The sequence below is a fragment of the Rissa tridactyla genome, chromosome 8 (genome assembly GCF_028500815.1).
Source record: "Rissa tridactyla isolate bRisTri1 chromosome 8, bRisTri1.patW.cur.20221130, whole genome shotgun sequence".
In the NCBI taxonomy this organism is placed as follows: Eukaryota; Metazoa; Chordata; class Aves; order Charadriiformes; family Laridae; genus Rissa; species Rissa tridactyla.
In genome coordinates, this window is record NC_071473.1 from 51086192 (window position 1) to 51112521 (window position 26330).

The window sequence follows — 26330 nt, forward strand, 5'->3', positions numbered from 1 at the left end:
ACCGTACCCAAAGTTCATTATTTGGTTCCAGAGCTTTGGGTTGCGTCCAACTCTTAAATTACTACCAGTTTGATAACAAAAACAAATGCTGTCTGTTTGGCTACTAATTAGTCAACAGCGCCGAAAGGAAAAGAAAATAAAGCAAAACTTCTCTTCTCTGACAAGCTGTCATAAGGATATGAAGAGCAGTAAAATAACAAGTTAGCTCCTCTAGAGCACATGAGACAACACAGCAGCTCGCTTCAAAGCATGATTCATAACGTCTCGCAAAGCGGCAACCTATGGGTAGAGAAGTATCACTCTGCCAAGGAAACAAGAGGCATGGCAGAGTCCAAAAATCTTCCTAGTCACAGCAGATCAGCTGTTGGAGAGATGGTGAGAGAAGATGAAAAAAACCCAGTCTGCAGCAGCAGTCATGTCCAACACTGTAGCCGTTACCAGCAAGATAACGTGATTAACAGACGGCTTTTAGAGGTTTAAGAAAATGCTGTGACTTAAAGCAGTCATTCTGCGAACAGTAACAGTAAAAGGAATTACATATCCCACTAAGTCCACCGTGGGTAAGTCGAGTTCATAAATTTCCTAAACCTCTTCAACGTACATTCCTGAGACATCACCACTCCATGCACAAAGGAGCACAGTGTGTCTCACGCTCATTAAAAACGGTTCCCTGAAATAGTGGCTGAAAGAAGCCATCCTTCTGCCTATAGAGCTCAGCAGCTGAGAAGGAAAAGAAGGAACGCTGTCGGCATCTTTTCTCCTCTCCACGCTGAGCTACCGCGTCCCACCACAGCCTGCTGCTGCTCGGTGTGCGAGGACAGGACATTCCATGCCACTTCACGTGGCACAGAGGAAGACTGAGGCCTCCATGCTGTCAAGAAAATGCACAAAAACCAATGTGCCACCCAGCAGGAACCATGAGACTGGGCAGACGAAGCCAGAACAGTCCACAAAGCACCGATTACAGTGTTTTGCTCATGTTGGTGGACCTCGCGTCCTGCCCTGAGCTCTCTAGGAAGGACTCAAGATGCAAAAGCTTCCCATCTGGGCTGGCTGCATCCCTCCTGCCTCTCATTTGTGAAGCAATCAGTCCCCTGCACAAGACGCTGAAAAGGCACACAAATATACACCAAACAACAATTCCAGAGAAGTGAATTCCAGGCACATTGCAAGGAGGCGTTTGGGGACTTGGCAGCAGAACAAGTCCGATTCAAGGTCCTGTGATAAAAGTGAAATGAGCTCGCATCTCGCTGCTCTACAGGCAGTTTATGAGCTGACATACTATTTTACATGGCACACTCACTCCATCCCAGACGAACATAGAGCAAATAAGCCCTTGAAGGGTTCCCGTGAACTGTACAAATACTGGAATCAGAGATGAGCAAGACACCAGCTCTCAGAAATGCAGATTGGGAATCACACACATCTACACAGACTGAAACCCACAGCATTTAAAGGAAGCCACCAGGCGCAGATCTGCTGTGTAGGTACACGTGGGCTACTGTACTACTTTTTTTCTCCAAAATTATTCCGTTGGTTTGGGGTTCAGCAGTTTGGGAATCAAAGTCTTCCAGATTTTCCAGCTCCCTTGGCAAAGGCCCAGGCTGCTTAACAGGAGGGGAATGAGGGCTGGAGGGAAGCCCTTGAAGCTCTTAGTGAAAATTGGCTGTATTTTACATAATAGGAAGCGCAATGTGTTTCATCTGCTATCGTCCTGTAAAATACATTTAGTTTATAAAAGCTCAAATCCTCTTTTATCTTCTATAAATGGTAGAAAAAGGCCTTTGTTAATCCAGGTGTTAAAACACGCTATAGCTGCCAATTAGACAGCCTTGATGCAACAGGAAGAATACGGACAAAATAATCCATATCTCGGGGAATGAACTTCCACTGTGGTTAGGACTAAAAACAAACACCTCCTGGGAAGTCATCTGTTGACAGAAATTCAGAAGTTACTGCTGATACTCAAAGAATTTCCAACAAGAATCATCAAGCACTGTTTCTTACCCGACAACCTTATGTCAATATTATTTCAACTTATATGACATATTTTTTAGTAAACTCTATTCTGAAGCAAACCTGATGTAACACATAACTGCTACCTTTGGGAGAACAGAGGTAATGATTTCTTACCAAAACATCATTTTTATGTGACGTTTCATAAGCAGCCTAATGCACAGCTAGCAAACAAGGACCGCTGAATTTCCATCATTTTGGAGAACTTAACTAGAGACTATTTTGAAGTTAATATAATATTGACTTTCCAGCACTGATGATTGAACTGTTATGATATAGTAAACAATCCACTGTTAATATTTCACCTTTCTTCTGCATCTGTAATTTTTAAAGATACACAAAGTTAAAGGATATGTGGCTGCAGAAGCAGGGACTGGGACTCATAAGGCTTGTGTTATGTTCCTGATCACGACCTTAAACCTTTGGGCCAAGAATTGCAATAGGTATCAAAATTACAGCACACCCATCATTACACCTTACAGGAGCTTGATTTCATAACACAGATATTCCCCATTGGAATTATAATGAAAGTATACCTTGAGCTAGATGTTTTTTATTTTTAAAAATCACTAGTTTACTTATTTTAAAAAAAAAAAAAAGTAGTCTTCAAAATCTGCTACAAGTCTTTCATTGATCTCGGGTTTGTGGGCCCAGTTGCATCACTTCTGTGTGCAGATCCTAAAGTGTTTGGTGAATAATGAGTATTTTACATTCCGATACTACCCTGAAGAGGGTTTTTTCTTCTGAGACAGTGTTTCTGGCAAATTAATAATTCAGGGACGTTTTCATGGTGGTTCTTTCACCTTTATTTATTGCCCTGACTGGAAGAGACAAAATTTCCCTTTGGAGAAGGAAGACTAAGAACACATCATTTAGAACAGCTGCCTCAAAAAAAAGGGATTTTCAAGTTCCACTGTAAATTTTCTGCTTTAAATTACCTTTAGTTCTTCTGGTAATCTGTCTGCACTATTTAGGGTTTATATTTTAAAAAGTAATGATAATGGTAGAAAATGTCAGGAACTCCGGTAAATACGGTTTTAAAAAATATCACATACGTGCAATAAAGACCTATGACTTCATATTTCATATTTACTTTTATTTATGTGCTTTCATAACTTCAAAGAGGCAAGGAGTTGCTGCACAGCAGCTCTGGGAGGGTTCAGGATATTGGCAGCAAAGAGAAAACCAACATTAACTGGTAACCCGTATCGTCTCCAAACCTGCTTCAGGACAAGACACTTTAGCACACACCTCTCCGACAGCCCATGAAATATTTTGCTCTACGAGCACCATAAATGCTTTTTCATCCCCTCAATAAAAGGCAAAACAAAAACAAATCATAAGAAATGGAAAATAATTTCTCATGGAGATGGACAAACACCGACTTTCACAAAGTGACAGTGCTCAGTCCTCTGCAAATGGATAGGTTCTCCAATGTTGTTTTCCAAAAACACAGTTTTGAACTGAAAAGAAAAAAATGAAGCAAAAATACTTCTCATTTTTTAAAATTCTACATTTCTACAGTTTTATTCATACATTTTGCCAACTCAAAGAGTGAACAGAGTCCCCCTTCTCTGTGTGAAGGTGGATACATGATTAATCTGAAAGTAGGTAAGCGCTCTGACTAAGGGCAACTTCAAATCGAGAAAGCGTTGGCTGTCAAAGAAACCTTCTCTATGAAATAAACCTCCAGAGACCCGAGGAATGTCGACACTAACTTCAGGAAATTCACTAAGGCTTTGTTTCTTGAAAACATCCCATCATTAGAAAGATGGACCACCTGCACCTCCGTGTGCCTCCAAAGCTCTGCTCAAAACCAGTATCGTCAGTAAATTAAATTGATTTAATAAAGTGAACTTTTACCCCAAAAGAAGTGGAAGAGTTTCTGTGAAGTCTTTCAGGGAGATCACTGGAATTCAAGGTTATATCCTGAAGTTTCCTCAAATAACTTGTGGTAAGAGCCAGAATAAAACTTTAACAAGCATCCAAAAAAGAATCATCATCATAGTACTACAGAAACTCTGCATGACACAAAGTTGGAAACACTGGGCTTGCTGATTTCTAGCATTTTTTTACCAATGTTTGTCACCAATACCCTACTTAAAATAGACAATCCTGGTAATACCACTGCTACCATAGCTCCATTCAACCTGTCTCCTAGTGTCAAAAGAGAAAACAAGTTGACAGTGACTACAGATACCTTTTTTTTAAAGTGTATAATAAAATATGTGACTAGGATACAGCGCAGGAAAGGTGCAAGGGGATGGATAGTAAACAACACCAGGAACAAAAGAACATTTAATGCAGTGTCCTACTAAGAGGCTGTGACCTCAAAAGGTCCATTGCAAAGGGTTAGAAAGTATGTCACTTCATCGGGCCACTTCTATTTTCAGATCCTCTTCTGAGACCGCTGATAAGCGCAGCAATTAATGACACCTATTTCAGAAGATCCGAGGAGAGGAACGCCTTTGCAGGGGGAACTGGCGTGAGGCCTCTGAGCAGGCTGCAGGCTGCTGTCAGCAAGAGTCTGAATTTGAACTGGATACACAGAACCTACATGTTCCTCTCCCACTCGAACACCTTCACCTAATGCTTGCTCCCATCGTTTCTTCTTTCTAAAGATCTTTTCCGATGGGTCACAGTCCAGATAAGCGTGGTTTTTTCCCCCTACACCATTCTCTACCAGCTTCTGTAGACAGCTTGAAGAGATGAATCAACATCTCACCGTATCTTCATAAATACTTTAAGAGCCCATCTAAGCTTTCAGAGGGATTTATAGTTAACTCATCTGATATCTAAAAAAATACGTGTCCCATAAACACCCCGTCCTGAGTGGTCCTAAGCAACGAAGGTGGCTGATAATTCTCAAATACATAGGACGTCACTGCCCATTTTGCCTTTTGGAATCGACCAAACGCACCAGCAAAAACACAGCACGGTGGCTTTCATTCAGCTCTCCATGGGGTTTTTTCGAGTCTGCAGCAAGGTCATCTTCCCAATCAGCATATTCCAGCATGAAATATTCAAAACCAGGCAGCACAACCTCACCCTACAGACTTCTGAGTTTACTGGGGTCGTTCTCTTCAATAAGCTTTATTTCACATAAAGGTGCATTTTAGAGAAGAGTCTCCTCATAAGTAAAATAAATACACCGTTCTTCTCTACCAGAGAGATCCAGGACTGTAAACACAACGCTGTCATGACTGATTTCCGCTGTCAAAGTTATCAGGCCAGGTAACTTATAATGTACGTGTTTTCATGACACCTGATTAAAGCTGGTGTCATCACAGTTTTATGGACTACTTAAATGTGGCAATTTCCATTAAGTGTTTTTAAAAAAGCAATTAACAGTTTTAACAAGAGTTCACTAGTTCAAATCATTTCAGCATTGACTGGTAGATTGTCCTCCTGGGTACCATGCTTGACATTTGCAATCTCTTAGCTTCTTGCAAGTAGCATTTTGGCAAAGTAGGAGGGGAAGTATGAACATTACTCGGTACTGCAAATACACTTCTTTTTAGAGGAAACAACAGACTAACAGCAAACCAAGGCACCATCAACGAGCAATTAACAAAACTTGCAAACAATGCTACTCGGGGCAGTGTTTCTGCTAAAGAATTTGATCTCCCATCTAGCATGAATGCAAATCCGTCTGCAACAACCCACCGAGAAAAGACAGGGAGACAGCTAAGTGTGAAGGAGAGTTTGAGAAAGACAGATTACACCTAAAATGTTTAGTGTGATTGACAGATTTGCAAGGAAAAACAAAAATCGGCGAAAAAAATTAGTCTGCAGCATTGGTGGAAAAGAAGATCAGGTTTTAGCAGTCTCCTAAACTGAGTGGAGAGCAAAGGGTCGGCAATGCAGGTGTCAGCCTGATCATTTGGAAGACATACCAGAAATCAATACGAAAACAAAGACTTCTTAGCCGTTATTTTTTTTAAACTATCCTTTTGCTAATAATATCTATTGTGGTGTCAAAGTGCAAGAGGTCAGGGTTTTGCAATACGGACCAAGTCACCATTTACCTATTAGATTTGAATCTCCCATGCCTCCACGATCTCCAGTGGCATGCAGATATAGCATGTCTTTACTGAGTAAAGAAAAGTTGACAATGTGAAAACAATCCAAGTAATACATCAGAGTGCATTGTCCAAACTACAGCGTGCCTTCTGGTGGGAAATCAAAACGCTGCACCTAAAAGAGGCAAGAGGACCAGGATATAATACCTTTCATAGAATCACAGAATGGTTAGAGTTGGAAAGGACCTTAAAGATCATCTAGTCCCACCCCCCTGCCCTGGGCAGGGACACCTCGCGCTAGACCAGGTTGCTCCAAGCCCCGTCCAACCTGGCCTTGAACCCCTGCAGGGATGGTGCAGCCACAGCTTCTCTGGGCAGCCTCTTCCAGTGTCTCACCACCCTTAGAGTAAAGAATTTCTTCTTAATATCTAATCTAAACCAACCCTCCTCCATTTTGAAGCCCTTGTTGCAGGACTACATCTGCACGGGAAGTTACAGGTTGTTCCTCCTCAGTTTGCTCTGTAACACCAACTGGTTGGTTGTCACAGCTACCCACGGGCTTGTCACTGCCCGTGACCCTCCAAAGTATGGCCAGACCCCAAGGCCAGGCCAGAGACACAGGGCGCTTCACAAAGAGCAATAAACTTCTTCACCCAGGACGGCAACCCTCCCTCAAGACTTCACTCTTCTCTTTTCAAAAGACCCCTTTATTAAGGGTGGTTCTAACACATTCCGCTGCCATTTATTCACTGATTTTTCAGTACATCAGGAGAGAGCCCTGTGAAGGATAACAGCGTGGAAACAATCTGCTTTTCAGTATCCTCCACCTCATGTAACACAGGCTGGGAAGTCCCTGCACGAGGCACTCGGAGCTTTATGCTTCTCCCAAGGGGAGAGGAATTTCAGACAAATATAAGGAAACAGTTGTTCTTTTACAATGCTCATTTTGGCAATTTTCTCTCAAATCAACATTTCTTTCTTTAATTAGCATCTTTCCTAGCATCTCTCATAGAAACTACAACCGAGAATGATGTTTCACAGTGGCAAATGAGAAGAAGAAGGAAGAAAAGGTGCAGGAATTGCCAGTGGCGGGGAGCAACAAATAAAATCCAGGTGCAGGAGCGATTTTGTTCTCCTGCACCTGGAATTTATTTGCACTGGGGCAGCGGGGACAGCTCACCATGGCAGCCCAGCCACAGGTCCGAGATGCCTGCCCCGTCCATAATTGGCGATCCAGCTTCTTGTTCTCACCAAGGTTCACTAACAGAAACCCATCCGGTGTGGTACTTTGGCCAAATTGCACTGTTGCTCATCGCACGGTCAACTTTAACTAGCGCTGTCTGTTCCTAGAAAATTTGGGCTTCAGTAGTGCGGAAGACGTAGTTGTCTGTAAATTTTTCCCCCAAAAAATTCAGCAACAAATCATGCACGACTAAGTCAGTCGCTCCAGTCTCAACTATTTTTTTCCACCACAATAAGACACAACTAAAAGCATACAAGCAAGCGGCTGTCATGGCAGTCTCTTGGGGGAAGCGGCTAAATTGTTAAGACACACATTGTATTTGACTGGAAGATAACAGTAGTTCAGAAATAAGAACAGTTTTCACTATGTAATATTAAAGCAACATATTATCTCTTTTGCTTCTTAATTGAGACTGCTTTATATAAATTAAAACAGAGGCTTTCCTAAGTTATCATGTATGCTCACAGAAGTATTAGGAGCACTTTTAATTAAGCCATGAAAAGGAATTTGTTTTCAAGGATGAGGTGGTTTCATCATACTCATTATGGCCTATTCTTAACAGGGGATCTTACAAGAAGCTCTCATTAAACAGCTGTTTGAAATGAGAGTAGGTTGACGCACGCCAGCTACTCCCACTATTGCAACATCATACTTACAGCTTAAAACAATTAAAGCTCGACAGTGACCACGGAATTTATATTCCTCTTCACGATAAAATTTACCCACAAAATCTGTGACTGCTACTGAAAGAAACAATTCAGTTAACTTTAGGGTCCAAAGACAGCTTACTTTTTTTTTTTTTCCCCATCCCAATTGTGAAAGCCAGCGGGGTCTGTAGATAAAGAATAAAGAAGCCAGGTCTGGGGAGAGCTCTGGAAGTATGACTCGAGTACTTCACCCTTTCTCATTTTCTGTTAGCCAGTCCCTGCCTCGGAGCTGCCCACAGCAACAGCCATCAGTGAGTGGGCGCAAGGCTGCACCGTGCCCTCCCTTGGAACTAGAAAAATCAGAGGAGCAGAAGCCTGGAGGGCTCTGCAGCCAGGAGCATCCAAGAAACTCTTTACAAAGATCACACAAAGTCTTATTTAGGACAGCGGGACTTGCTCTGACGGCTTGCTACTCACATAACATCACGTCCACTCTACTGAAACACAGACAATACCAAAGTCTGTGGAGGTATGAAGGAATGTGTCAGCACTTCAGTAGAAAACCCTGCTTCTTCTAGGAAAGTCTGAAATTCATTGATATATATATAGCTCTCCCAGCATATACGGGTTCAGATTTGAAGCAAACCCAATTGTTAGAGCTCTATCAATGGAACAAAAGCACTACCTGTCCTACAGCTGATGGAAGTATCACACAGTACTGTTCAGGATTATTACACAGGAACTTTCCCCATTCTTTGCAGAAAAACTCAATTGGGATTCCTTCCCTTAAAATATCTGTCATTGTGTGACACATTTCCAGGACAAGCCCAGAGGCTGCAGAGATTGTGCCAGAAAGAAAGGGCTGAGCTGCTCCAGCAGGAGCACCCAGCTCTGGGGTAGCTCATATACAGCACTGGACACTTTAAAGACAGTCGCCTGGTTTATCCTACTGCAGATATGGTGAATGTAAGACACAGAAAAGGAAAAAGGATTTGTCTGAAGTCACTCAGGAACTGTGCTAAAAAATAAAGCCTAAACCTGCGAAGAAAACAGAAAATGAAGTAGTATTGAAAATTCTCCCAAAAACTCTTTGACCTCATTAAAAAAATTCAGTTAGTGAAAACTCTTAGAATCCTGGACTCCATCCTAAAAGACAGTTAAAAGGAAAAGCCACTGTGGGCACAAGAAGTTTAATTGCAGAGATGAATGAGGGAAGTTCTCATCTCACAGCAGTAAACCTTTTAGTATTTATGACAACGAAATTACACTGCATAAACAAAGGAAAAGTTAGAAAAGGGCTGCCTTCATAAATAACAGCACATTGTTGTGCCAGTCTGATTACCTCACGTCTGTTTTCATAGCGGCACTGAGCTTTGCAGAGCAGCCTGCAGCTCCCTCCAGCTCCGCAGCCAAGGAAGTGGGAAAAGGCCTCGTTGCCAAAAGGGAAAAGACCAAACAAAAAGACCATCTTCACTAGAAAAGAGTTTCAAAATAGACGTTGTTGTGAAACTTTCAGAAGAAGTTGCAACAGATTAAATGGCACCCATTTGGTTATCTGAGACAAATACGTCTGCGGTGGCAAAGTACAGGTGTTGTATGCTTATAGAATCATAGAATGGTTTGGGTTGGAAGAGACCTTAAAGATTGTCTAGTTCCACCCCCTGCCCTGGGCAGGGACACCTCCCACCAGCCCAGGCTGCTCACAGCCCCGTCCTGCCTGGCCTTGAACCCCTCCAGGGATGGGGCAGCCACAGCTTCTCTGGGCAACCTGGGCCAGGGGCTCACCACCCTCACAATGAAAAAATACATATTGAATGGTAAAAGCACACACTAGTAAAGCGTCCGTGGCCTCTCGCTGCTCTGAGCCACAGACATGGTGACAGCAAAATGAAGGAAGCAATTCTAACAAAGGAAATGATGAAGTTTAAGGTCTGGCACTTTTGCTTCGTGACCCAAAAGTCCTAACTTCAAGGACAAGCATGGAAGCATCTCGCTAGGAGGCAGGGGTGCTGGGGCACACACTGCGCAAGCAAACGCCTGTATCTGCACAATCTCTCCTCTTACGCTCCGCTCCACTTACCGAAATCCCAAAGGTTACAGCCAGCCAGGGAAAAGAACAGAGACGCAGCACTTGCACAGGAAGATCCAGTACCAAGTCTGCTTCCGTACAAATTGCTCTCAAGCCAAAGAGTTTTAGTTACAAGTGTGCATACATTATAGAAATAATTACATCATTTTTAATGGTAATAAATAAGCAGACAGTAAGCAAGGTTGGAAAAGGGTAGGGAAGAGAGAAGAGGTCAGCAGGCAGCAGGATATGAAGCAGAAGAAATTTAAAGTATACAAAAATTCTCTGATTTATCCTACTGTATTGAATTAAGGCCAATAAATAAATTAAATTATATCAGGCACAAACTAATTAGCAAAGTATGAGAAATAAAATAAAGTGAATGAATAAAATTGTCGGAAGTATCTCTAGACTCATCTATATTGCTTAATCCGGCGCAGGTACGGACACTGAAGCTGGCTGAGGGCACAGACACAACGCGCGTTGGCCTCCCCGAGCCCCAGGATGCTGCGGGCGCTGCTCCCAGCAGAACCTTCCAGCCAGCTGGGGTACGTGTGTGCAGGGATGCGCAGATGTGGATGTCTGTCAGGCGTAGCTAGTGGTCACATTGCCAAACGAAAAACAGCAGACAAACAGCGGCTAAACCAGGCTATTCACGGTCGCTGAGGCAGCCATTAAAAACACAAAAGCATATGATGAGTTCAAGGCATCGTCTTGTCACAGGAACTGCCAGTGGACTGACGCACCCATGCACTCGGTAAAATTAGAAGTTGGGCATTTCCACCACTCTGCTGCCAACCAGCCAAGGGTCAGGCCGTTCACTTTAGCCCTTTGTCGCCTGCCGCCATCTCGCGTCCTCTCCCTGAAGGTCAGGCTCTTGGGAACCCCTGTGCTCCAGTGACTACTCACAACAACGGAGCTCCTTAGGAGTACACAGCTTTTAAAAGGATCAAGGAAACATCTTCCGTCTACACAAAGTCTATTGCATTTGTTCCACAAGGGCCTTTGGGCATCGCTAAGGTAAAGTGCTTATAAAGCTAACAGTTATTCAAAACACAGGCCTTGGAGAGGGCGAGCACAGCACCCAGCAAGCCACGCAGCGGCTAAATGAGGGATTAGAGGTGCTCACAGAAACCACACTCCAGTTATTCAACAGAAAGGAAGGAAGTTTTGTTCCAAATAAATTAGTGGAACTAATTAGGCAGTAAGCAGGAATCACACTAAACTACCATGTTACACAGTAAATAAACTCAGCCTTAAGTGCCCCCAGAGAAGCTCAATATAGGTGTCATGTCTCCTCTTAGAAGAGAGGAGGGTACCAGCAGCCTCCAGTTAGCTGGCTGGTTTTTAAGCTGTCTTCCCTCGCTTTTAAAATTTAGAGTGGGAGGTTGGAGGCTGATTCTGGTTCTACAGCTCTGCTCATCCTTGCGGAGAGAAATTACGGCTCTGACAGTCCAAACAAATATCCTCATTTCAGACAAAAACATCTGGAACAAGCTTCTCTGACGGTAAGCAAAAGGGCTGCAGTAGGTCTCCCTGCAAGGGATTAGCCAAACCACTACGGCATTTCCCCGGTGGAGTATTCTGACAGACTGCTCATCCAGAGGCAAGAGGGAAGCTGGATCTTGCAGCCTCCACTCGCTGCAGACCATGAGCTAACCTGGCTGTGCCTTTTACAGTCTGTAAAATGGGCACGTGTTGGCTTAAATTGCACAGCTACCAGAGCTAAACCAAGTCAAACACTATTAACATGCCCCTACTGTAAAGCGAGGAAATTCAGAACTATATTTAATTGCATGGCCCTTTATATTTTGACTTGCCAACAGCCAAGCCAAGTGTCATATAATGAGCAGCATGAACCAGCAAGACAGAAGAGGCGGATTTCTTTAAGCACAGGGCAGAAATCATGTGAGAAATTATTTTCCTGGCTGTTTGATGACCCATAGCTGTACAGCTAATAAACATACTGATGGCCATGGAAAAAAACCAAACAAACAAACTCTAGCTTCAACTAAATTCTAACTTTTAACTTGGACCATTTACCTTAACATTATAAAGTGTTCATTATCAAAATGCTGATATACAAGTGGAAAACATTCTGTCTAATGAGTATGTGTATATTTGCTGGAGTCCCCAGGAGGATTCTCCAAATGAGGTGCTCACTTCAATGAACCTAACATGGTAATTAATAAACTCACTAAACAGACTCGACTGCTGAAGAAAAGATGAACAGAATTGAAGGAAACCCTGCCACAATGAAAAGGTTTTCAAAAATACTGTGAAGAGCGCACTGAAGGAGGGATATTTTAAAAAGGAAAATAAGGGCAGCTAGAGGGAAAGAAGAGGAGTAAAAAAGTGGTCAACAAAACAGGACTTTTCTGGGTGGACAAAGGGATTACAGCGTATGAACCAAGGTACGAAAGCCTCCACACCATCTCATGCTCTGCTCTGGACAGGCTGGGAGGTTTTGTGCTTAATCCTTATTTTAAAAGGTTACATTAGTGCTTATTGTATTTCGCCTGCTGGGAACTTACGGTTTCTCCCCATGAATTGTATTAAACTGATTTTTCTGTCCATTTAATATGGTGGTTTCTTTCCAGTTTTGTCAATAAATTGGATTCCTAAATTATACATAGCATTATTAAGCATCCCAGTCAATTATTAAAAAAATACATCAGTGATAACTATCAAAAATTTATTTGGTGCTAGAAGACATTAACACATTATTGCTGGAGGAGTAATTTTTATTTGCTGCTTTTCCATTATGATGCACTGACCACAATACCACTCACAGTATGACTTAATTTATTTCCACTTAAGAAGAGGAAACAATTTTGCAATATTACTGCAGATCTTAAAACCGCAGGTTTGCTTTCGTACACAGGCTTGCAAAAATGGGAATAACTGACCAATGGCTTTTCTCTGCAATGTTTTTGGGGTTTCCCCTCAATTTTTGGTATATCTAAAACTGCTGTAAGCCTTCGTTCCATACCTCCTCTTCACCTTCAGTCTGTTCATGTAGTACTTGCTCAAGGGTCTGTGGTCAGCACATGCTGCAAGAGCTCTTGCTGCTGGGGGTTTGCAGTATCGAGTCTCCTGGAAAATCTGGGAATGGCCCCTCTGCCTTCGGTTATCCCCAAGAGCTTCACCATGTCTCTGCGCTACGGACACAGTGTATCAGCCAGGAAGAAACAGAGCGAAGGCTGCTGGAAAGACCACTATTTTTAAGTTAATTGAAAACAAACCTTCTCAGGTAAGGGGACGGGAGCTTCACCGTGCTTAGGGTACTCACTCGGGATTTGCAAAGCAAAGGTCCGGGTCCCAGGTCTCCCTGACTCAAGCCCTGCTTCCCCATGACAGGTATTAACGCATGAACTACCGATTCTGGGTGATGGTCCCTGTTCTCCATCCTGAAAGTGCTCTGACTTCACCACTCTCAAAGCTTGTAGTCAATCCCAATTCCAAAGCCAGGAACTTTTATGAAGTCTTTTAAACCTATGACTGAAGAAATGTTTCTCACCCAGCTACGAAGATCAGCTGATGATGATGCATTTGCACCTTTTCCTCTTTCAGCAAGTCACGTGTGAAAGAAAACAGAACGTGCAGGGAGACAGCAGCTCTTTTGTGCACGTGTGGTGTGTGTGTGGACACACAGCCTGTCCCAGCAGTGAGAAAGCACTAACACCATGTCACACACTGACTTGTCAAACAACCACTGTTAGTTTGGAAAAGCCTTTAATTCACCGAGCTGCTGGCCATACGGTATAGCTCCAAATCATTGAAAGTCTCATAACTGCTGTGTAATGCTGCAACACATACTAGGAGTGCATGTGGTAACCAGAGACTATCTACAATTATGTCTACAGCAGAGGGGAAAGCAGACAGGATGCCACATGCTGTACTCTTGAAGTTGTCCACGAGGCTGTTGGCGAGAGGAAGATGCAATGATGCCCCAACACTAGCGCTGGGAAGGGATGCCAAAGCTGTCAATTCCAAAACGTTGCCCTCCCCAAAATAAAATTTAAACAAAAAAATAACGTTGCTGCTGTTATCAAGCGCAGAGAGATACAGCTAGATAATAAAGCCCAAAAATGGGGAAAATCAATCCCTGTACAAGGGCTGACCTTAAGAAATATGCAAAACTTCCTTCCCCTACCGTTTGTACCGCAGAGTCCACGCAGCCGCTGCCAGTGCAAGGTAACGTTCTGCCCGCTCCTACGTGTTAGCTGCCTAATCGCCAGCTAAGTTTCCATCCCGAACCCTTCCCGTCAGTGCTAGCTGGCAATGATTGATGGAGCAGACAGCACACAGCTTGATTTCTTGGACAGCAGGTTGCTGTTGCAAAGCTGGCAGTTAAGAAGAATCTCGTTCTGAATCTTTAAATGGACCACATTTGATGAGGAAGTCATTGAGGAAGCAAGAATAAATGCGAGGCACCAAGATGTGATATTGAAGAGTCTCGCATTTCATAGCGCAACCGGTCTTTAAAGAGCTCTGTTACAGATGTGCTTGGGAATACTCTCAGAGCAATTGCACAGTTGTGCCGGGGTGTTAACGTGAGGCAGCCGCCTCCCTGCTGGGCAGTAACCAGTAATGGTTACCCCCATGAGTAACCAGTCCAGTCTCAAACCCAACCAGTCTCCTCCTCTGACTCTGTGTACAAACACCAGGATAAATACTCTCTGCCAAATACATGCATTCACTTTGGCAGGGCACATCACTTCCATCTGCCTCCTTAAAGTCTACTTTCAAACAGCAAGCAGGTCATTTCCATCTAAGTCAGGACAGAGGACACAGAAAGGCCAGAAATGCCACCATTTTTAATCCTAAATCTAACACGAGGCAGCAGCACTTCAGCAGTTGCCAAACAGAGGGCAGGTGGCCGAGGAGAGGTGGCCAAGAGGAGCTGCACGAGCACAGTCCTGTCAGAGGCTGGTTTTAATCCTAAGCACCAGCCCAGGGTTTACGGGTCGTTCTGTACGGCAGGAGCTCTGCCCTTCATGACTGTATCCCCTCCGTCCTCTTCAGGCAACTTGATCAAGGACAGCAATCTATGGGCACGTTGGCAGTCATTAATGAAAACAAAGATGAGAGGGGAAAAAAAAAAGGCAGAATGGACTTCAACAATGAAAAAGGGCAAAACTGAATACAGAGTCAGCAGAGAAAACAGTGTACCTGAACGCAGTTCCCCACAGTACGACTGAAGCACTTCGCAGTTTCTATATCCAGTTTGGAAACAGTTCCCACGGTCCAGAAACGCACAAGCTGCAAAGGCAGCTGCTGAACCCAACGTCAGAAAACAGCCCACTTGAAAATTTGGAGTAAACATCATTCTTTCCACTGGGGGAGTCTAAAGCTTAGCGGGATGGTGGGGAACATCTTTGCTTTTATGACACTCTTCTCGATTGGAAAAACATTTATCTTTGCTGCAATATGCTGAAAATCTTTACTGTGCCTGAGCCCCAGTCTTCACAATCAGATCTCACCCCTAAAATTGACAGCCAGCTCCTCACGGAGGGAAGGAGGAGCTGCGTGGACACAAAGCTACGGTTTCCTTCTGGTTTTGAAGGAATGTGCTGAGAAACTGTCTCCACGTGAGGAAGACAGTTTTGGATCCATCTCTATCGTATGCTGAAGCACCATTCCTGGTGCTGAAGTGACTCTCCTAACTTTCTGCAGGTACCGAGGGAGGTGGCAAACACAGATCTGGGGGAACGCAGTGCCATCCCCAGCAGTCTGACAATCTGGCTCCCTGGTGTTATTGGTGCTCCCTCCCCTGGCTTCATCCCAAACCTTTCCATCCCAAATTTCTCTGACTATCCTGACCCTTAATCTCTTTCCTCTAGAGACCTTTTCAGCTATTCCCTTAACAGCACACACACACTCCCCATGACATATATAGTAAAAATCCAGCTCATAAAAACAGAGAAATAAAATTGAATGTTGAACTCTTGACATTTGCTACCCATTACTGTATTTGTGCGCACTGTCTTTCCCCACTGCTCATTATCATTTGTCTCCATATCGGCCCTCATGGTTTTTTTAATCCAATTCTCACAGTATTTGATACTTTATATAATCACATACTTTGAAAAGCTGGAGAATCGCAGCTTTTAATGCGAGAATCTCAGCTTTAGTCAAAGTGATTTTCTACCTGCTGAGTTTTGAAAGAGGGGTGCACGGAAGGAAGAGAAAATCCTGAATATATAAATCCTCAGGGGCTCAAATGACACAATGAGAAAGCTAGACCAAAAAACTAAAGGGAAAAAAAAATACATTTCGTTTTAATGAAGTCCACTTTCTAAGCCAATCTCATGAGGAAACAGGCAGTAAGAGTGTGACCTACACGGCCTCTGTAGCTATAAAGGGGACTGGTCTAGATTGACACCAGTGTCAAGATTAGCGAATATCCCGTTTCAGGAGAGAGTGCGACACAGCATTAAAGCCTTCAGAAATTCTTGGGTCTCTGTCTAGACAGATGTGGGCAGAACTGTCTTTAAGCAAAACATTTTTCAAAGCTTTCCATGAGGCGCTGAGGTGAATCTTTGTTTAACTGTAATTGGATTTCCAATGGCAAGAGGTTCTGCCGTTCAGAAACCAGATAAAGGATGAGCCGGGGACAGGGGGGAGAAAGTCCCAAGTCAATCGCTGTTTACTGGGCAGTCGATTTCTCGTGAACGGGTCAGAGGACCGATATCTGCTGAGACCTCGTCTTCAGAGCTTAACAAGCTGAATTATTCTCCAGTTGACATTTTTCTTGGGTTTGGAAAGTTTTAAAATTCTCCATCAAATCTCTGTTAGTACCACAAAATGTGGTTTGCTATCAAATAATCTTGTTACGAGGTTTCCAAGGATTCACGGTGTGCCTTAGAGTTTACAGATGTCTTCAATTAACCTCAAACATCCCTTTTAAAGTCTGCATGTTAATAAGGTGTGATGTATGAAACTCTCTTTATAACTTTTACTTTGAGATAATTTCGCATCTCCTTTCTGTTCAGGAAGGCATTGAGGGATTCATTTTAGCTACAAAGCTCTCCTAATCCTGATGTGCTCAGGGAAATACTGGAATGGTTTTGATATGATAAATATTTATTTTTTAGTTTTGCACAAAAAGAGCATTTCCATTCATTTGAAGCAGGAGTTATGAATCTGATTAGAAATTTGAAAGCAAACGGGCAGCTTCTAATTACCCATTTTTTGCATGTTATTCTGGTTCTCACTTTAGGCCTATATACCAACCTATGCGGATACTTGCACCACCTTCTGAGACACGTAACTCAGACATAGTTAATTGTAAAAAAAAAATATATTTTTACATATCTGACATTCTACTCTAACTGCACAAAGAGATTAATAAAAGATTTATTCACCCATTGATGAACAACTTGAGAACCTGCCGTGTCTGCTAGACTCAGTGAAATGCCTTGGAACCTACCTGGTTTATAATAATATATTTTTTCCTCTCCATTAAACTCTAAAATGTAATTATTAACAGTTACCCTGACCCTTTCAGTTGTGTTTTCCTAATCGTACCCTAAAAATCATCTATGTGAGTTCTGTATCCAAAATTAATGCAAGGTATACATTACCACTGCCAAAATACATTCAGAGAAGTACATCTGCATCTACAGACCCTCTCATCAAAATCGAATATTGTGTATAGGTATTGCATAAAATCAACTCAAGGATGCTGTTATCCTAGGATTGTAAAATGTGTTCAATGCATCATGTTTTGATGCTTTCCACTGACTATATCCTCGCTGATACAGTTCATTTCAGATTGGACTTGAATTTTGAATATATGCATTAAAATGTAACCAGTCCTAGGGAAGAAAAAATAAACCTGTGCTTCAAACGTGACAGCAAATGAAACAAACTCAATTTTTCATTAATAGAGAATCATTACTCAGTGAGATGTGGAAAATCTAGAGGAAACTTGGGGCATACCTTCTGAAGGGCTAATCTGTTACAAGGACTTACAATTTGACAAGTGGTGTATAAAAACCACCCTTAAAGAATATACTGCAGCAATAAATCTACTAACTCAGCAAAGCAGAAAAAGGTCGCAAGCATTTAGCTATCCCGTGATGTCAGCTACCTCACTGGCATGACTCTAGATTTCAGCTTCAACTTAACGCTGATCCAATCAAGCACTGGATCTGTTTACGCAGCTCCTGATGAGCACACACGGAAACTGGTCCATCTCCCACATTAAGGGACAAAACCAATGCCAAACAGAATAACTATTTAACGATACCTCTCTCCTTTTAACAACACCTATAGAGCAACTTCACACACTGTGGTATTGGTAGCAGACTCACAGAAAAGGTTACCTGTAAAAATAAAAAAAAAAATAATAAAAAAAAAAAAGAGAGATGGATTTTCCTCCAGTTTGGCATCATCATCAGGCATTAAGTACTGAAGCTGCTACACTTGATCAGGAAATGTTTTGTCACGGTTACATCAGAGTCAAGTCTTCCCCCCCCACACCCCGACCCCAACAGGGAGCCAGAGACCAGGTAAGATTTGCCAGTACAATATGTACAATCTGCATGAGCATTAAGCAGACAAAGGGAAATCAAATAACAAGAGAAAAGGTAGAGACCGTGCTTTTCTCTAGGCTTTCATTAATATCTATTCAAATATAAATACTGAACAAAAATCCGTATTCCATATTGCGGGAAAGCACTCTTGTGCCAAATCCTTTAGAGACTTGGTTCAAGAACAGTTCATCCCTATCTGAAGATTTGCCTGAAATACTGCCAAAAAACACTAGCACTTCACGTTCGCTGAAATAAAAGCTACTGTTGCAGAAGATAGACATGCAAAGGAGCTTCACAGGACCGTGTTCCCACTCCTGTCTGAATATTCACGTACCTGATCAAATCCTCTTTGGTTTTTGCCTTTCTGCTACAACTTCAACCTTGCCTGTTTTGAAAAGCAGCACAATACACCAATGGCAGATTTTTTCCAAGTTATCTACATCATAATCATCAGAGGAGGTACCTCCAAATTTTCCATTTCTTTTCTAGGTTTTATTGGCGTCTTTCGTGTTATCCACAGAAATCAAATTGTGAACCGTTCAGGAAAATTCTTACGTGATCCCTCTTCTCAGCCTCTTCTCTCCAACTCATCAACGCAGGGACTCCGATTTGTACACATAGAAGACAAACATCAACATAAACAATTTTAGGTTTGGACTCAACAAGGAATCTGTCACAGAGAATTTTCTGTCTCTAGTGGAACACATGTGGGATTGGGGCAGGGAAGAGATCACAGAATCACAGAATCTTAGTGGTTGGAAGGGACCTCTGAGATCATCGAGTCCAACCACAAAAAAAAAAAAAAAAAACAACACCCACCTACTAAACTCCACACCCACAACCCCACACATAACACCCCACCACAAACAATAATCTTGGGCACTAGAGCATGCCCCGAAGAGCCATGTCTACACGTTTCTTAAATACCTCCAGGGATGGTGACTCCACCACCTCCCTGGGCAGGCTGTTCCAGTGCCTGACCACTCTTTCAGTAAAGTAATTCTTCCTAATATCTAATCTAAATCTCCCTTGCCGCAGCTTCATACCATTTCCTCTGGTCCTGTCGTTATTCCCTTGGGAGAAGAGGCCAACCCCTGCCTCTCTACAGTTTCCTTTCAGGGAGTTGTAGAGGGCAATGAGGTCTCCCCTCAGCCTCCTCTTCTCCAAACTAAACATGCCCAGCTCCCTCAGCCTCTCCTCATAGGACTTGTTCTCCAGACCCCTCACCAGCTTGGTGGCTCTCCTCTGGACACGCTCCAGCACTTCAATGTCTTTCCTGTAGATCTCTAAGCTAGAAAAGTCCCTGACACCACAGATCTCCGAAGCCAGATCTCCGCTCTTTGTTGCGGTGCAGAGAGCAGACCATGTGCAGCACTCACACTGGTTGTGCCCAGGCTCTTCCACGCAGTGCAGATGCTGCTGATCAGCTCAGCGAAGTGACAGTGTCATGGTTTAACCTCAGCCAGCAACAAGGACCACGCACTCGCTCGCTCACTAACCCCTGGTGGGATGGGGGAGAGAATCAGAAGAGTAAAAGTGAGAAAACTTGTGCGTTGAGATAAAGAAAGTTTATCAGGTAGAGCAAAAGCTGCGCACGCAAGCAAAGCAAAACAGAACAAGGAATTCATTCACTGCTTCCCATCGACACGCAGGTGCTCAGCCATCTCCAGGACAGCAGGGCTCCGTCATGCCTAACCATTACTAGGGAAGACAAACACCATCACTCTGAATGTCCTCCCCGTCCTTCTTCTTCCCCTGCTTTATATACTGAGCATGATGTCATATGGTTTGGAATATCCCTTTGGGCAGTTGAGTCTCTGTCTCTGCCCCAGCTGAGTCTCTTCCCAACTTGTTGTGCAGGGCAGGGCAGTGTAAGGAGAAGAAAAGGCCTGGACTGCTTAGCAACAACCAAAACCATCCGTGCGCTACAAACATCACTCTCATCCCAAAGCCAAAACACAGCAATATACCAGCTGCTAGCAAGAAAGTCAACTCTACCCCAACTGAAACCATGACAGATGGCTATGATGGCCATGGCATGATGGGACCTGGAGAAAGGGTGACAGGCCCTGAATGCCCAGGGATAAGAGGCCATCCCTCCTTCCTGCATCCAGTACAGCCACAATGTAGGGCTACCTGATGTGAACGGCAGCTGCACATCCTCAATCGCTGGTTGCGTATTTACCAGCAAGCTTCTCAAGGAAGTTCCTTCAACTCAGTCAAGTCACTTTACTACTTCTAAACACACACCTACAACCTGCTCGCTCAGTTCTCACACGTGCTACTCTATCAACAGAAATAGTCAAGCTCATTAGAGCAGGATGTCAAAACCACTTGCAAGAAGAGATTTTGTACTTCAGAGGATTGTCATCAGCTACCAGGCTCCTCTTCAAGAGAAAGAAGAGTAATACAGCTCCTGATTAACCTGGATTTCTGCAACATCAAACACCTGCAAACAGAATACTCACAAACACCCAATGAGCTGAAAATTGTTAGCAGTTTTTTTCCCATAGCTTGTTCTGGTTTCTTGTAAACAAGAACACTGGAGCAAGCAGGACACATACATACTCATCTCTCAGCATACTGAGTTTATCAATGTAATGCAGAGTACCAATTAACCAAGGGAGATGCACAGACCTGCAGGACTGAAAGCCTGTCACCTGTACTGGTCAAATTAGGGATCTACACTCTCCAACTACTCTTGGAAAGCAGGGCAAGGAAGTTTGCTGATATCAATTTATTCAGGGTAATGAGGACAAAGGCTGACTGTGAGGAACTGCAGAAGGACCTTATGAAATGATGTGACATATGAGATGGCAGACGAAATTCAATAGAGATAAATGTCAAATATGCATGTGGGAAAAACAATCCTAACTTCACATATGAAATGATGGACTGAGCCAACCGTGACTACACAGGAGTGAAATCCTGGATTCACGACGGACAGCCCCATGGAAATGTCAGCTCAGTGCTACCAACAGTCAAAGGAAAAAAGACAGCAGCTCAAATGTTAAGAATCGTTAGGGGGAAAAGGAACTTATAGCATGAACAGCATGGATGGGGAGCGCCTGTTCATGGACTTTTCCAATACTGACACAAGGACCCCTTAAACCAAACTGGAACTATGTCCAACACAAACAAACAGAAGTGATTTTGTTACCTAACAAGAGAAGCTGTGGATATCACAAGCCTACACTGGCTTAAGGGTAGAGAAGATGAAGTTCACGGGAGAAAAATCTATTCATGCTTACTATCTACGCAGACATCACTCCTGGCACAAAGTCCCCGAGCTGAAAACATCTGGGGCCTGGGAAGTGTTAGAGGAGAAGCATCACGTGTGCCTGCCCTGCTCGTACTCCCCCAGCCCATGGCCCCTGCTGGAGATGGGATCGTGGGCTGGACCTTGTCAACAGGAATTAACAGAATTACGTGGAGTTCAGCTTTGTATCCCTTAGCAGGAATTTTAATTTTGTTCTATTTTTAACCCAACATATGTTGAATAGCTAATTTTACGTTTCTGGTTCCAGTGCTGTAGAATTTTGCAAAACGAATAAAAAGAAAGAGTGGGAAGGGGAGAGCAGCAGAGTAGAGATGTTGCTCGTTTTAAGAAACACACTGGCCTGACTTCCCACCACTCAAGAGCCAAAGCCTACCAAGACCATGGCTACCTACTTACTCAACTTTTCCAAAAACATCAAATAAGGCTATTTTCAGAAACTAAGCATGTGCTATTTACACAGCCACTCCAGTTCTTCCTCCGCCAGCCATACTAACCGTGACACAGCCACATGTGAAAACACTCTGATACACGGGTATCCATGTGTGGTCCAGAGTGTCCATCTCAAGGGGATCTTCTGGCTGAAGCCGAGGAGCTGTGCGAAAAGGAGGAGGTTTTGGAATAGCAGTAATCCAAAGCACTGGAACAGGAAGCTCAGAGCAGCAAGCGGTAACGTGAGAGTTGAATCTCACAGGGAGTTTGCGCTTCTGTTATCAGCGCTCTTTGCAAGAAATTCTGTTCCACAGCACACTCCCCCCTGATATTAATTTTGAATGCAAGAGAGCTTTGTAGTACCTAATCCTATTAGCATGCTCCTGAAATCTGCAAGAGCAGAAATGTAGGGCTGGCCCAGAGACTTAGCTCTCGAGCTCTGCTCCCCCATGAAACAAATTCAGGTTCAATTCAACAGTCCTTGGTCCCTTAGGGACCGATTAGGTACTATTTACCCATGCGGAGCGACAGTTATGCACAAAGGTAAAGCAAATCAAAATTTTTCAATGAAAATTCTTTGGACAAAATATGCTTGTGTAATCTGGAAGAGTTCATGGATTTTGCCTTCTGTACTTTTCCAACCAAATTGGAAAAAAACAAACAGCTGATTACATCATTCCCACCCGCCCTTTCAATTTTTATTGAGCTCTTTTCCTACCAGGCTTTTTTAGAGCCAGGCATTGAAAAATACAAAGAAAAGAAAAAATAGATTGAGGAAAAGGGAAAAATAGGATTATTTTTAAGTAGTTTAGAAAACAGATAGAAGTGCTAGATGTCTGAATGAAAATAGTTCCTGTCAATACTTTTTTTTTTTCAATAAAAGTTTCATTTTACTAGACGATAGCAATTTCGGCAAAGAGGATGAGGTGGAATACATTTGCTTTGGACAGAAGTGTCATCCCTGACCTGGGCTTATTCTCTGTGCAGGCAGGTTGGGTATCTGCATCTGCGGTTAGATGATCCCCAACGATTCTGGCAACATCTGATCACAGAGAACCCTATACATTGCCTACAGTGGCTGATGAGAGCATGTCGGATTAAATGGATTTCCTTCCAAGTTCCTGCTGCCTGACAGCCGAAATGTTTTACCATTTTTGTAGATGTGTTTCTGTGCAAGAGAATGAAGCAGATGTTTTCTGTCACCAACTGTAGGCTGGTGGCTAGGGCTGAGGTCTGGGCGACAGCAGCGCATCAGTCAACCTGAGGCAGGATGAAGAATTCCACTGGAAATGCAGCACTGCCTCCGCCAGTCGCACCCATTTCGCATGATTCAGCAACGGACGTGGTAACAATCCAATTTTAGCTAAAATGATTTTGTTTTTATTGAATTCTGGAATGAAAACAGGTTTTATATCTTTGAGAGATGCCACGAAATAGAATAAACAGCTTGTACTCCACATCCGCTCAGACATCCCGTCTCAGTGCGGAGACAACAGGTTGGCAGCAGGGAATCTTTCAGACTCCAGAAACACGCGATACCTCTTCATGTGTTTTGAGGACAGCTAACTTAAGACAAAAAAACAAACACAAGAAGTGTAACAAAGTAACAACAACTATATACTGGAGTTTAATAGCTTTCTATGCTTTTATTTAGCTTTTTTGAAAGAGCGCCATTTCATTTCTCAAGTACGAAGCACATCCCAAATGGTAAGTCTATCAACGATGTATCAGAATGACGAGGTGGCTTAAATTTCCCAAACTTCTCAAGAATTTTATTACACAGTAAATCTTAATGACATACAACACTGGCTGTGATATAATAACTATTGCAAAGAGAAAATACAGCCTGGTAACGCGATGTGCTGGTCTCTGATCAGCTCCCATCTCACAGAGGAAACACTTCTGGCAACTGCCCGGTGAAGCTGCCCCAGCTTCCACAATTCCCTAATCACCACGTTACCTGGGATTTCACTGCTCTGGCAGCATTGCTGTTCTGTAGACTCCTACCAAGGCCACTTGTCCATGCCCAGTTTTTCACATCATATTCACAACTGCTTAGCAGTGCCACATTCCTCTATGCTGAAACAACAGACTGTGTGTATCTGACCCATTTATATCAGGGTTCTAGCTTCAGGTCAACGTTCCTCAGCCCAATTAATAATGCCTAATTATCCCTACAGGTTGGATGCATTCAACGGCTAGCTAAGAACACAGCTCTCACCAGAACCATGCAAAAGGAGGCACATCACGCAGGGCAGGATGCAGGCATTGATGCTTTCTGTGGTCCCTGACGAGGAATTTAAGACTTAAGACCTATAAAGCTGCTCCACAGTAACAGGAAATAGGAGTCCATGAAACTTCATGCTGTCTACACAGGGACTACAGACACACTGCCAGGGCACGGAGCACATTCATCTTCAAAATACTCCAATACAACAGGAAACGTCCTTCCTAGACACAGGGTCAAGGCTGGGAGAGCTTTCACACATAAACAGCAGATTGTGCACTCCGAGGATAGCTGAGCCAATGCCCACCCCTTCTGGGGACCCACCTCCCATCAGCTCGCGTTGGCTCCACACCTGCACAACCTTTATTCAGCCCTGAAGGTCTCGAAACTGCATATTGCTGTACCCCTAAGCCATATTCGTTTCTGACATGGAAGAACAGCAAGACAATAACATAAACAAAAAAAATAATAATTTGTTTGTCTTCCAATAAAAGTTTTTGTCTAGGAGAGCATGAATATTCTACTTCATGTTTCATATTTTCTTGCGTATTCAATGCTGGAAGTAGAAGCACCTATTGGGACTTCCGTTCAACTTTGCCTCTCTTTCTCCTCCTCTCCCTCCCAAAACCCCATGAAATATTGTTCATTTAAAATCATAAATCCAAAATGGAAATCATTTGAATCACCTGTCCCTCACCTGCTGATGGCCTGTGGTATAACTAGGGGCTGTTATCCTTCATTTATTCATTTCTTATTTCAGGGCATAAGGAATGAGAATCACCACGACTCATTAACATTAGCAGTATTTGAGTCTAACTTGTCTGACACTTATCTTTCAGGAGAAACACAGAATTCAAAAGTGATTTATTGGACCTTTGAAAAGCTAAAAGGGGTTAAAAACTGGCTACTCCTACCATGGAATCTCATGCTGACGTAAAATGTTTTGAAAAGATGATTCAAAGAAGCAAGGATCCCTTGTAAACCAGTCAATATTTGCTTTGTATCAAGACTCTGATGCCACCTTTATCTCCACAAAGTTGTCTCTGAGGACAAGACTCTACCTTGCTCAGGTTTGGGAAGCCGTGGAGCGCATTCAGAAGAGCTGAGCAGAGCACGGGGAAATGAGGCTTTTTAACAGCATCTGCTTTCCTAAGCTAATGCCCAACAGCCACTTCTGATAAGGAAGATATCTCTGATAGCATTTCCCTCCCATTCTTTCTCCTGACATACATTCCTATTGCGCTCAATTACAGATCATTTCAAGAACATCTCGCAAAACTTGGTCTTTGTTCCCGTTCTTATTCCCATTTTTTTCTGATGAACACTAAGTATTCCAACGGCCCCGGAAATACAGTCAGAATGAAGCTAGTTCTCAACGTAGAGACACATCAGGACGGTGACATGACCGCGCTCTACCCCAAACGGTGGTTTAGGGTCAGCAGTTCGTTATCAGCCACCCTTTATGTGCAGATAACGCAGAGTGCGTTGGTGTAACCTGTCCTCGGATACTTCTACAAGAGGCTTTGCACAAGCAAGTTTGATCTAACATGGAAATCACCAGTAAGACCTATCTGTGCTGTTCAGAGCAAATGCACCAATCTATATACTTGAAGAGAAACATTAAAACCACTTTAAAATGATTTAAAAAAAAAAAAAACAAAAACAAACAAACAAAAAAGAGACAAACATCCTCAGTTAAAACTCATTTACAGGACATGACATTTTCTTAGTGAGTCAGACTAAGCAATTAGCCAAAAATAGTTCCAAATAAGTCGTTTCAGGCAGTTCACCTGCTCCTCAGACTTTAGGTTTCTCAGTTGTGTGTCATTTTATAATCATATTTGCCTAATTTCCA